Source organism: Saccopteryx bilineata, chromosome 5, assembly GCF_036850765.1.
Source record: "Saccopteryx bilineata isolate mSacBil1 chromosome 5, mSacBil1_pri_phased_curated, whole genome shotgun sequence".
NCBI classification, from domain to species: domain Eukaryota; kingdom Metazoa; phylum Chordata; class Mammalia; order Chiroptera; family Emballonuridae; genus Saccopteryx; species Saccopteryx bilineata.
In genome coordinates, this window is record NC_089494.1 from 124,727,234 (window position 1) to 124,740,511 (window position 13,278).

A 13,278-nucleotide genomic window follows, 5' to 3' on the forward strand; every position below is an offset into this window, starting at 1 on the left:
AGGAAAGGAATAGTTAAGAGCCAAGTGGAAATAAACTAAATAGAAATTTCAAAAACATAGAAAAGATCAATGAAACCAAAAGCTGATTCTTTGAAAAAACAAACAAATGTGACAAACCTGTAGACAAACTCATCAAGAAAAAAAAGAGCCCAAATAAATAAAATCATAAATGAAAGAAGTTACAAGTGACAAAACAGAAATACAAAGGTATTTTAGTATTCACTAAATAATACTATGAAAAGTTACTTGCCAAAAAATTTTACAATCTAGAAGAAATGGATAAATTTCTAGATATATATATATACATATATATGCATATATATTTATATATGTATATGTGTGTGTGTGTATATATATAATTTTCTAAGATGGAACCAGAAAGAAATTTAAATTCTAAATAGACTAATTACTAGCAATGAAATTGAAGCAGTAATCAAAAACCACCCAACAAGTGAAAGTCTAGAACCAGAGAGCTTCACAGGTAAAACCTACTAAATATTTTTAAAAGTACTAATACCTCTCCTTAAACTATTTTCAAAGAAATGGAAGAAGAAGGAATGCTTCCAAACTTATTCTATGAGGCCAGTATTACCCTGATGGTTCAGTATTACCCTGATACCAAAAGCAAACAAAGACATTACAAAGAAAGAAGACTACAGGCCAATATCTTTGATGAACATAGATGTAAAAATTCTCAACAAAATATTAGAAAACCAGATTCAACAATATACCAAAAGGAGTATACTCCACAATCAAGTGGGATCATCTATCCTAAAGATGAAAGGATGGTTTAACATCTGTATATTAATCACATTAAAAAAGAAAGGGTAAAAACCATATGATCATTTCAACCAATGCAGAAAAAGCATTAGATAAAATTCAACATCCTTTTATGATAAAAAATCCTCAACAAAATTGGTATAAAAGAAACATATCTCAACATAATAAAGGCCATATATGACAAATGCATGGCTTAATATCATACTCAGAGGTGAAAAGTTGAAAACATTTTTCTAAGATCAGGAACAAGACAAAAATTCTCACTGTCACCACTTCTGTTTAATATGATATGAGAAGTCATAGACACAGTAGTTAGAAAATAAAAGGTAAAAGTAAAAGGCATTCAAATCAAAAAGAAAGAAGTAAAAGTCTTCCTATTTGCAGACAACATATTAGTACGTATAGAAAACCCTAAGGATTCCACTGAAAAACTATTAGAATTAATAAATTCAGTAAAGTTGCAGGATACAGAATCAATGTATAAAACCTGTTGCATATCTATACACTAATAACAAACAAGCAGAAGGAGAAATTAAGAAAATAATTCCACTGACAATTGTACTGAACAACACAAAACATCTAGGAATATATATATATATATATATATATATATATATATATATATATATATATATATATATAGACAGACATCTAGGAATATATATATTGAGAGACAGAGAGAGAGGAAGGGAGAGAGAGAGACAGGAACATTGAGCTGCTCCTGTATGTGCCCTGACTGGGGATCAAACCGGCAACCTTCATGCTCTGGGTTAATGCTCCAACCAACTGAGCTATCCAGCCAGGGTTTAATTTTTATTGACTTTTAGAGAGACAGAAAAAGGAAGGGAGAGAGAGGGGAGGGGGAAGGGAAGCATTTGTTCTTCCACTTCATCATGCATATTTTGGTTTGTGCCCTGACCAAAGGAAAAAATTTAATCAAAGATATGAAAGAGCTGTATGCTGAAAACTATAGGACATTGAAGAAAGAAACTGAACAAGATACAAATAAATGGAAGGATATACCTTGTTCATGGATTGAAAGGATTAATATTGTTAAAATATCTTTACTGGCCCTGGCCAGTTGGCTCAGTGGTAGAGCATCGGCCTGGTGTGCAGAAGTCCCGGGTTCGATTCCTGGCCAGGGCACACAGGAGAGGCGCCCATCGGCCTCTCCACCCCTCCCCCTCTCCTTCCTCTCTGTCTCTCCCTTCCCCTCCTGCAGCGAGGCTCCATTGGAGCAAAGATGGCCTGGGCGCTGGGGATGGCTCCTTGGCCTCTGCCCCAGGCGCTAGAGTGGCTCTGGTCGCAGCAGAGCGACGCCCCAGAGGGGCAGAGCATCGCCCCCTGGTGGGTAGAGCGTCGCCCCCTGGTGGGCGTGCCGGGTGGATCCCGTTTGGGCGCATGCGGGAGTCTGTCTGACTGTCTCTCCCTGTTTCCAGCTTCAGAAAAATACAAAAAAAAAATAAATAAATAAAATAAAAATATCTTTACTACCTAAAGCAATATATAATTTCAGTGAAATCTCTATTAAAACCTAATCCTAAAATGTATATGGAACCACAAAAACCCAGAATAGCCGAAGAAATTTTGAGAACATTGGGAGGTATCATATATTCCTGAAATAAACTATACTATAAGCTACAATAATCAAAACTGTATGGTACTGGTATAAAAACAGATATATAGAAACAGAATGGAGAGCCCAGAAATATATTCTCACTTATATGGTAAATTAATCTACAACAAAGTAGGCCAGAATATACAATGGGGTAAAGATAGTCTCTTCAATAAAGACTGTTGGCAAAACTGAAGAGATACATGCAAAAAATGTAATTGGACCACTTTATTATACCACATTCAAAAATAAACTAAAAATGGATTAAAGACTTAAATGTTAAGACCTGAAACTATAAAATTCCTAGAAGAAAACACAGGTAGTAAATTCTTTGACATCATTTATAGCAATGTATTTTTGGATATGTATATTCAGGCAAGGGAAACAAACAAAAACAAATAAAATAAAATAAACAAATGGAACGGTATTAAGTTTTTGCAGAGCAACAGAAAACATCAAGAAAAGACAATCTACTGATGGAAGAAGATATTTGCCAATGATGCACCCGATAAGGGGTTAATACCTAAAATATATAAGGAACTCATACAACCTAACACTAAAACAAACAAACAATCCAATTAAAATAAGGGCAGAGAACCTGAATAGACACTTCTCCAAAGAGGATATACAGATGGCCAACAGACATATGAAAAGATGTTCAACATCATTAATCATCAGAGAAATGTGAATTAAAACCACCTATCAGAATGGCTATCATTAATAAATAAACAAATAACAAATGCTAGTGGGGATGTTGAGAAAAGGGAACCCTTGTGCATTGTCAGAGGGATTATAAATTAATGTAGAAACTATAGAAATAAAAAATATAGCTGCCATATGCTCTGGCAATTCCAATTCTGGGTATTTATCCAAAGGAAACAAAAATAATAATTTGGAAAGATTTATACTAGTAATTAATAGCAATATATACTAGTATTTACTATATATAATACTATACTATATACTATATAATACTAATAGTATATATATAATAAATATATACTAGTAATTACTAGTATATATTACAGCATTACTAGTAATAGCCAAAATAAAGAAGCAACCTAGATGCTCATCTCTATCTATCTAAGGTAAACACACACACACACACATACACACATACACACACACACACACACGCACACATGCATGCACAAAGAAGAATATTATTAAGCAATAAAAAGGATGAAATCTTTCCATTTGTGACAACATCAAGGTACCTAGAGGATATTATGTTGTTAAATAAGACAAAGAAAGACAAATACCACAAATACCATATGATTTTACTAATATATGGAGTCTAAAAAATAAAACAAATGAATAAACCAAACAAAATGGAAACAGACACATATATATAGAAAACAAGCTAATGGTTGCCAGAGAGGAGGGAGTGGAGGATGGGAATAAAATTTTTGAAAAAGAATAAAAAGAAAATGTTAATGTATGAAAAATAAGTTAATTAGCATTTAAGAATAAATTGAATTGAATGGATGATGCTATGCAGGCACCAGAAGACAAAACAAGTGTAGAAAAGTAAGAAACCCTTATGACTCTTGATCTAGATTTCACCTCTGGAGGAAGCTCAGAGTCAAAAGTTAGAGCTTGGAGGTTTCCCATGCCTCAGTCAGTTCTCACTTCCTAGTGCTCAAGCAATAACTGGCCCTGGAAATCTAGGGAGAAAAAAAAGAACAAAGTTGGAGGCATCCATTTTTGGCATATCAAAACTCTGTTTTGGAAATAGCATACAAAACAGACACATAGATCAACAGAACTAAATAGAGATCTCAAACATAAACCCACACATACACAGTCAATTAATTTACAACAAAGGAGCCAAGGATATACAATGGTCAAAGGATAGTCTCTTCAATAAATAGTGTTTAGAAAACTGAACAGCCAAATGCAAAAGAATGAGACTGGTCCACTATCTTATATCATATGGAAAAGTCAACTAAAAATAAAACCAAAGACTTGAACATAAAATCTGAAATCACAAAACTCCTAGAAAAAAACATAGGAGGAAAGCTCCTTGACATTGATCTTGGTAATGTTATTTCTGGTTTTGACACCAAAAGGAATGACAACAAAAGCAAATATAAACCACTGAGATTACATCAAACAAAAATGCTTAAGTACAGCAAAGGACACCGTCAACAAAATAGAAAGAAAATCTACTGAATGAGAAAATACTTGTAAATGATGTATTTGATAATGGCTTAATATCCAAAATATATAAAGAACTCACACAGCTCAATAGATTAAAAAATAATCTGATTTAAAAATGAGCAGAGAAACTGAATTTTTCTGAAAAGATAAACAAATGGCCAACAGGTACATGAAAAGGTGCTGAACATCACTAATCAAATGCAAACAAATATAAATAACTACAGTGAGGTGACACCTCACAGCTGTTAGAGTGGCTATTCTCAAAAAAACAAGAGGTGCCTGACCAGGTGGTGGCACAGTGGATAGGGCGTCAGACTGGGATGCAGAGGACCCAGGTTCGAGACCCCGAGGTCACCAGCATGAGCGTGGGCTCATCTGGTTTGAGCAAAAAAGGCTACCAGCTTGAACCCAAGGTCACTGGCTCCAGCAAGGGGTTATTCGGTCTGCTGAAGGCCCTCGGTCAAGGCACGTATGAGAAAGCAATCAATGAAGAACTAAGGTGTGCAATGTGCAATGAAAAACTAATGATTGATGCTTCTCATCTCTCTCCGTTCCTGTCTGTCTGTCCCTGTCTATCCCTCTCTCTGACTCACTCTCTGTCTCTGTAATAAATAAATAAATAAATTAATTAATTAAAAAAACAAGAGGTAAGTGCTGGGGAGAATGTGAAGAAAAAGGAAACTATGCACCATTGATGAGAACGTAAATTGGAAAACAGTATGGAGACTCCTCAAAAAATTAAAACTGGAGGCCCTGGCCAGCCGGCTCAGTGGTAGAGTGTCGGCCCAGCATGTAGAAGTCCCAGGTTAGATTCTTGGTAGGGCACACAGGAGAAATGCCCATCTGCTTCTCCACCCCGCCCCTTCTTGCTTCTTTCTCTCTATCTCTCTCCTCCCCTCCTGCAGCCATGGTTCAATTGGACCAAAGTTGGCCCAGGTGTTGAGGATGGCTCAGTGGCCTCTGCCTCAGGTGCTAAAATGGCTCTGGTTGCAATGGAGCAAAGGCTCCAGATGGGCAGAGCATCGCCCCCAAGTGGGCTTGCTGGTGGATCCCAGTTGGGGCACATGCAGGAGTCTGTCTCTCTGCCTCCCCTCCTCTCACTAAAATAAAAATATAATAATAAAAAAAGAAAGAAAATGCGCTACATGCATATACACACACATTAGAATATTATTCAACCATAAAAAAGAAGAAAATCCTGCCATTTTGCAACAATAATATGAGTGGACCTTGAGGGTATTATACTAAGTAAAATAAGTCAGACAGAGAAAGAAATACAGTCATGCACTACATAGCAACATTTCAGTAAATGACAGACCTCATGTACAATGGTGGTACCATAAGATTATAATGGTGGTGGCGGCATAGTGGGTAAAGTGTCACCCCAAAACACTGAGGTCATCGGTTCGAAATCCTGAAGTCACTGGCTTTGAGCGCAGGCTTATCAGCACAGGATCACTGGCTTGAGCGTGAGAATTGTCCACATGATTCCAAAGCTCATCAGGTTGAGCCTAAAGGTTACTAACATGAAGAACCCAAGGTTGTTAGCTTGAATAAGAGGAAACGGGCTTGCCCCAGTCAAGACACATATGAGAAGCAATCAATGCACAACTAAAGTGAAAGCAACTGTAGGTGGATGCTTCTCACCTTCTCCCTGTCTCTCTCTCTCAAAAAGAAAAAAAAAAAAGATTACAATGGAGATTCTTATGGCCTAGAGACATCAAAGCTCTTTTAACATGGTAGTGCATGCATTATAATTATCTACAGTAATATGCTGTACAGATTTGTAACCTAGGAGCAATAGCCTGTACCATATAGCCTGAGTGTGTTGTAGGCTGTACCATCTAGAATTATGTAAGTGCACTCTATGATGTTTGCACAATGATGAAATTATCTAACAACACATTTCTCAGAAGATATTCCTATCATTAAATGATGCAGAATTGTATTATAAAATCTCACTTACATGTGGAATTTAAAAACAATCCTGAATTTATAGATACCCAGAAAAATTGGTAGTAATCATAGGCAGGTGATGGAGGGTGGGAAAAATGGGTGAAGGTATTTAAAAGTTACAAACCTTCAGTTATAAGTCCTTGGAATGAAATTTGCAGCATGATGACTATAGTTACTACTGTATTGTATACATATTTGAAAGCTTCAAAGAGAGTAGATCTTAAAAATTCTTATCACAATATAAAAGTTTGTACCAATATGGTTTGAATGTTAACTTACTATGGTAATTATTTCACAATATACACATGTCAAATAATTATATTGTACACCTAAAACTAATACAGTGTTATTATATGTTAATTGCATCTCAACTTTTAAAAAAGAGAAAGTATAGAAAGCCCCTTTTCACCATTGAAATAGAAACTAGATTTCAATTATTGATTCAAAAAGTGAAATGTTTCATGAATAGGCAACGTCAAGATATTCGGAGAACAAAATTGTGCACTTTCCAAAGAAAAATACTTTTCCAGATACCAGAGAGCTCTTGGGAGATGGTTAGTACTTAGACATTTAGAACAAAATTAAATGCTGAATATCTTAATTTCCAGCATCTGGCCCAATACCTTAAAAGGGTATTGTGAGATGGAGAAAGTGAAGGCTAGACTAAGCATAGCCCGTTATTAAAAAGGTGTGCAGCACCACTGAAGAGTTGCACTCTGATTGGAAGACAGCTATTGCATGAATACAGAACTATGGCCAATGACCTATGACCAGATAAACAGACCTAACCACGTGAGGCACTGGGTTGCCATTTACTCTGCACCAGGCTCTGAGTTAAATGTTTTTCCTATGTTACCTCACCAAATCCACACCGCCATCCTGGAGCTAGGATTTTACAGATATAATATGGAGCCCGATTTTACAGATGAAGACAATAGGGCCAGAAAGGCTAACTTCCTCTCCCTCGCATAGCCAGTAAGTGATGGAACTAAGCTTGTGACTTTGGAGCCATCTGACTTCCTGCAATTCTCTTCACTGTCAAGCTAACTGCAGAGTCATTAAATGAGCAACTAAATGAGGGCTTGTCTTTCAGGAGCCCTCACTGGGTGCTAAGATATTGCGAGACACACTCTAGGTGCGTGGAGATTCCTACCTGTTGGAAAACTGTAGAGACAAAACACTCTGGGAAATGGGCAGGAACTGGAATATGCTGTGGAGGGCATCCCCTAGGAAGGCTTCACCTAACTACCTTCCTCTCGGACAGTGAGGAGGCCATACTTAGCATATAACTAAGGTCTCCCTTCCCCCTACAATGAAATTCCACTTAATTACTCACCTCTTTAATAAAGGGCACCAGGGAGCAGGTAGAAACAGAGAAATTGGTACAGAGCTCACTAAGGAAGTAAAAAGGAATAACATTTAGAATTTAATATGTGAGAAACAGATACTTGCCTCATTAACAGAAATAAACTAAATATGCAGGAGTGAGAAAAAGTAAGTTAATAACAATAAATAATACCATAAATAAATAAATAATACAAGAATAGACTGTTTTACATGCTTACAGTTGTAAACCTGTTTTTGCTCCACTCCTGTGTATAGCAGTAGAGGTAGCTCAGTCAGGAGTCCTTAGTTGCAAATTGTAGAAAACTCAACTGACATTATGGTAAAGAAAAACTGAGGACTTTAAGTTTCTGAGTTAGTAATGCAGTCACATGATTTCATAAGGTGGCACAGCATGTACACTGAAAACACCTACCGAAATCCCCTAGCCATTCTGGTTTCCTCTCCAGAACCAACCTATACAGTCAGTTTCCTATATACATATACATGGACACACACACACACACACACACACACACACACGATTGGATATACAATCAGGAGAACTAGACTCTAGTCTTAGTTTCCTTCAGAACACACTCTGGGACCATGGGCAGGTAGGTCACTTTGGCATTTTGAGCCTTAGTTTCCTAATTTCAAAATAAATGGGTTACATCTTTTTCCAGTTTGAGGAGTGTTTGATTTGACAAATTTTCACATGAGAGGTGTTGCTGAATTCCCCGAATCCATAGACATTAGTATTAGAATGAGGGAGGGTGGCATAGTTCTATAAAACATTCCAAAACACCTACCACAAATATACAGGCCCCCAGAAGTAGTGCTCCCAGCTGACTCTAGGAGAACAGTGACAATAACCAGCCTAAAAAGCCTTTGGCTTAGTCTCCAATGTTTGCCTCCAACCCTCAGTGTGTTGGAGCCAGATCACACAGACTGGAGAGAAATGATTACCTATTTTCCCAGCTCCTTGACTTCATGTCGGTAGTTTAAAATTGGTCACAGAAGGGGCTGGCCCAGATGGCTGCTACAGCAAGCTCCACCGCTCATGGGCTCTGGGTTCCTGCCCTGGGACCTGGGGATAAGTTTAGCTGTGGACATGGGGGAAAAAATGGTCACAGGAGAAGCAGCACAACAATACCTTGGCAGGTGGGAAGTCTGGGCTTCAGGGGTGCTCTTGACAGAGGCCCAGCCACAGCCCCTCTGAGATGGAGGGAGGAAGGGGTGGCTCAGACAGAGGAACGGAAAAAGACCAGATCGGGGATCAGGTCAGGAGGAGGAAGGGTTAAAAGAAGAAATGGTTATCTGGAGTCAATCCCAGTGGAACTGTGCACATGGAAAGTCACCTGAAAGGGATGGTGATGGGTACCAGGCAGTGTCTCTGAACTCCCCGTGTGCCCCATGATCAGCCCATTCTCTGCCTGATGGAGATTCCATTGCTAGATTAAAGCAACCAGCTCTGATTCTAGTAGACTTCAAAATACAACTTTATGCCCTGTTGGACGTTCATTTTGTAAAATGAGCAGCACCTGATGCAACCAGCCAGGCACATAGGAGAGATGATTTAGAAATGGGAACCACTCCAGGGTGCTCCCAAGTCCTTCAGTAAACCAGCCCCTAATTCCCCACCTGTCCTCTTGCTCCTTTCTGTTGGCAACAAGATGAGGGTATTAGATACAGCCTGGGGTTGAGAAGGTTGTTCAGAAGACAGCACAGAAGGCAAGCTGTGACAGAGGGGGCAACGGAAAGAGGAATCCACTCACTGGTGTGCTTTTCACTCTCAGGTGGCTGGGTTATCTCATAGGAGTCTGGTTTTCAAATGGTCCTTTAGGTGCACAAGCATTTATATAAGGCTTCTAGGGCAAGGTGATCTACGTTTGAGCTGCCAGAATGGGGACACAGTGATGGGTCCACTATGATAGGTCACAGTGATCCTGTCATCCCTATCTACCAGCTTGTGTAGTCAAATGTGCAAAATATGGGGTATGTGCTGTTTGTCACTGGTTCTCAGCCTGGGTGGTACTCTGAAGCTCCCTGGGTGATTGCAATGTGGGTGGAGAACCAACTGATGTTCTCCACCTTCTCTTATAGGTGGGCTGGCCCTGCTGTCTTGTCTCTCCTCTCCTTCCCCAAGCAGCTTGATATTCCTAAGCCAAATTCAAACATCAGGAAAATGAAAATAGAAGTCCTGATTGCTCACCATGCAAGCAAAGGACTAAGGATACAAAACACAATGGGTGGAACCGGACTCAAGAGGATCTTCAGGCCCTGGATGGGTGGCTCAGTGAATAAAACATTGACCTGGGCCCTGGCCGGTTGGCTCAGTGGTAGAGCGTTGGCCTGGCATGCAGGGGACCCGGGTTCGATTCCCGGCCAGGGCACATAGGAGAAGCGCCCATTTGCTTCTCCACCCCCCCTTCCTCTTTGTCTCTCTCTTCCCCTCCCGCAGCCGAGGCTCCATTGGAGCAAAGATGGCCCGGGTGCTGGGGATGGCTCCTTGGCCTCTGCCCCAGGCGCTAGAGTGGCTCTGGTCGCGGCAGAGCGACGCCCCGGAGGGGCAGAGCATCGCTCCCTGGTGGGCAGAGCGTCACCCCTGGTGGGCGTGCCGGGTGGATCCCGTTTGGGCGCATGCGGGAGTCTGTCTGACTGTCTCTCCCCGTTTCCAGCTTCAGAAAAATACAAAAAAACAAACAAACAAAAAAACCATTGACCTGGCATACCAGAGGTCATGGGTTTGACCCAGCCAGGGCACATAGGAGAAGCAACCAATGAGTACTCAACTAAATGAAACAACAAATTTATGCTTCTTTCTCTCTCTCAAATCAACGGAAAAATAATAGTTTTTAAAAAAGAAGATACTTAGGTTTTTGTTGGTTAGTACTTTATAGAGCCCTAGGGGATGTGAGAGACATTAACTAAGCTGCTCCTGAAAGCCAGATAGCCAGGGGGTAGCAGAGCCTGAGAAGGAGAGGAGAGCTGACATAGGAAGGGGAGAGGAAGACTTATAGGGGAAAGTGAGATCAGAGATATTGGCAGGAGGAAGTCACTGCATAGGTGATCTTTGACTATTGTCACCAGGTGGCCTGGCTGAGGGCCTGTGGAAAAGATTGTTACTTGACTCCCAACAGCTCTTCTCCCCTTCTTCCTTAGATTGCTTCAACTCTTCAAGTTTTAGCTCCTCTGCTAAAGACTACAATTCCCTGCCTTCCTTGCAACTAGGTGGAATCACACATCTAAGTCCTGTCCCATGGGATGAGTGCGAGTGAGGTGTGCAGTTCCGGTTGGGCGCTCACATGGGAGCTGCATGCCCATCACTTTGTCTCTTCTCTTCTCATTGGCTGAGGGTGGTGGGGTGGATTGTTTTTTGGTGGATAGAGAGAATGGTAATGAAACGGTGGAGCAATAGGGTCGGTGCCCTTATAAAAGAAACCCTAGAGAGCTCTCGTGTCCCTTCTGCCATGTAGGACACAACAAAAAGAGAGCTGCCTGGGAAGCGAGCCCTTAACCACTGGTGCCTTGACCTTGGACTTCCAGCCTCCAGCACTGAGAGAAATAAATGCCGGTTGTTTATAAGCCACCAAGCAATGGTAGCTTGTTAGAGCACCTTTTGCTCCCTTCTTTCCTTCTACCATTAGCATTCAATGGAACCTCTGAAGATGTAGAAAAGGTTTTGAGATTTGTCATCTCCCAGGAACTGTGCTGGATTGTAGGAAGTTTATAGAACCCAAGAGAATAAAGGACACCGACTAGACAGAGTGGACTCAGGACGCAAAAGTGTCAGAAGCAAGAGAGCAAGAGCACAGGATGCTGTGCACAACTGAAGCAGAATTTCCCTCCCTTCTCACTGCCTCTAGGAGCCTCAGGGAAATGCAGAGAATCTCTGTACACCATCTTAAAATCACAGCTTCAGCTGAAGAGAAATGAATTGATTTCAGAGAGGGTTAAAAAGTATCAAGAAAAACTCATGCACACATCATGAGTGCATTTTCTATAAATAGGAAGTCAGTATAAATCTGCCCATGTTAGCCATGAACAAGATGTTTATGTTAATGGTATAGCAACTATGCTAACAAACTTCAGAGAAGAGATTTAAAAAAAAAAAAAAAAAAGAAGGGGAGAGATGATGTCAGAGTAATGGCGGAGTAGGAAGCGATACCGATAAATCTCCCCCAAACCTCAACAAGATCTTCAACCAGAAACAGAAAAACCTATCCTTGGAGCCTCCAGATGTTTCACAATACACCCAAAGGTATGATCGAGCGAAAAATTGGCTAAATATATAACCAAACCCCAAAGGAAATAGGGAGTAAGAAATGCTCCGCCTTCCTCACTAACCTAAACAGGGCGGCTTTCTCTGGTAACTGTGAATATAGAAACTGAGGTGGGCAAAGGGGGTGAATAGATCCAGGCCGCGGCACAAACGGCCGAACCAGGCTGTGGCACAGAGATCCAAGCCAAGGAAAAACTGTTCCTGTGACAACTTGGGCAATATAGCTAACACTCGCGCCAAACCCAGACAAAGAAAGACAAGCGGGGCAGCCATTTTACCTGATCCCCTGGTAGCCGCATAGTGGGCGAGAGATTCCTTCCAAAGCCCCCGGAGGGTGCACCCATGTTACTCCACAGAGAGGCAGAGTCAGAGGCCTTTGTGTGGGCCGAAAGCCTCCGGGCTGCCCCAGCACCTGGGGAGAGCCGCACACAGGGAGGAAGCGAGAGCTAAATCTAACACTGGAACTTTTCAGTGCGGGTGGGAGGTTTCACTCAGAGGGCGAGACTCCGACCTCACATCCTGGTCTGCGCGCACGGAGAGTGGGAAGGAGACTCCTCTCAGCACCTCCAGAGTGGGAGCCCGTGTTGTCCCACGGAGAAGCAGAGTCGGGGGCCTTTGTGTGGGCCAAGGGTAGAGTCACAGGCTGCCCCAGTGCCTTGAAAGAGTGGCACACGGGGACGAGTGAGAGCCAATTCCAACATTGGAACTTTTCAGTGCGGGCGGGGGGTTTCACTCAGAGGGCGAGATTTCTGGTCTAACATCCTGGTCTGCACGCGCAGACCCGCCCGTGTTACCGGACAGAGTGACAGAGCCAGAGGTCTTTGAGTAGGCGAAAGCCCCGGCTGATTATGCTAGCAGCTCTGACTGACTGAGCCTTACCCAGAGCCCTGTGCTGAGTGGAAATAAGAGTGGGGAGTTGACCGCTCTTTGAGCCTCTTACTATCCAGGCAGAGGCAGCAGCAACCCCATAGTTGGATTCTCAGGCTGCTGGTTGAAGGAAAGACTAGGAGAGAGGCTCCTGGAACACGGACTCTCTCACTGTCGGAGCCTATAAACGCTAATGAGCCTCAACTGCCAACGAGACTGAAGCACAATACATGACATCGCCATAGAGACTTATCAACTGCAAACCTCTACCTGAGCGTGCCTAAGGGGC

The 13,278-nt window shown here is 41.4% G+C and overlaps 1 pseudogene; it reads left to right on the top strand.

The window, feature by feature from the left end:
• Positions 1-8,831: 8,831 nt before the first annotated feature.
• On the top strand, positions 8,832-8,955 carry LOC136307213 (small nucleolar RNA SNORA5; annotated as a pseudogene).
• The last annotated feature ends 4,323 nt before the right edge of the window (positions 8,956-13,278 follow it).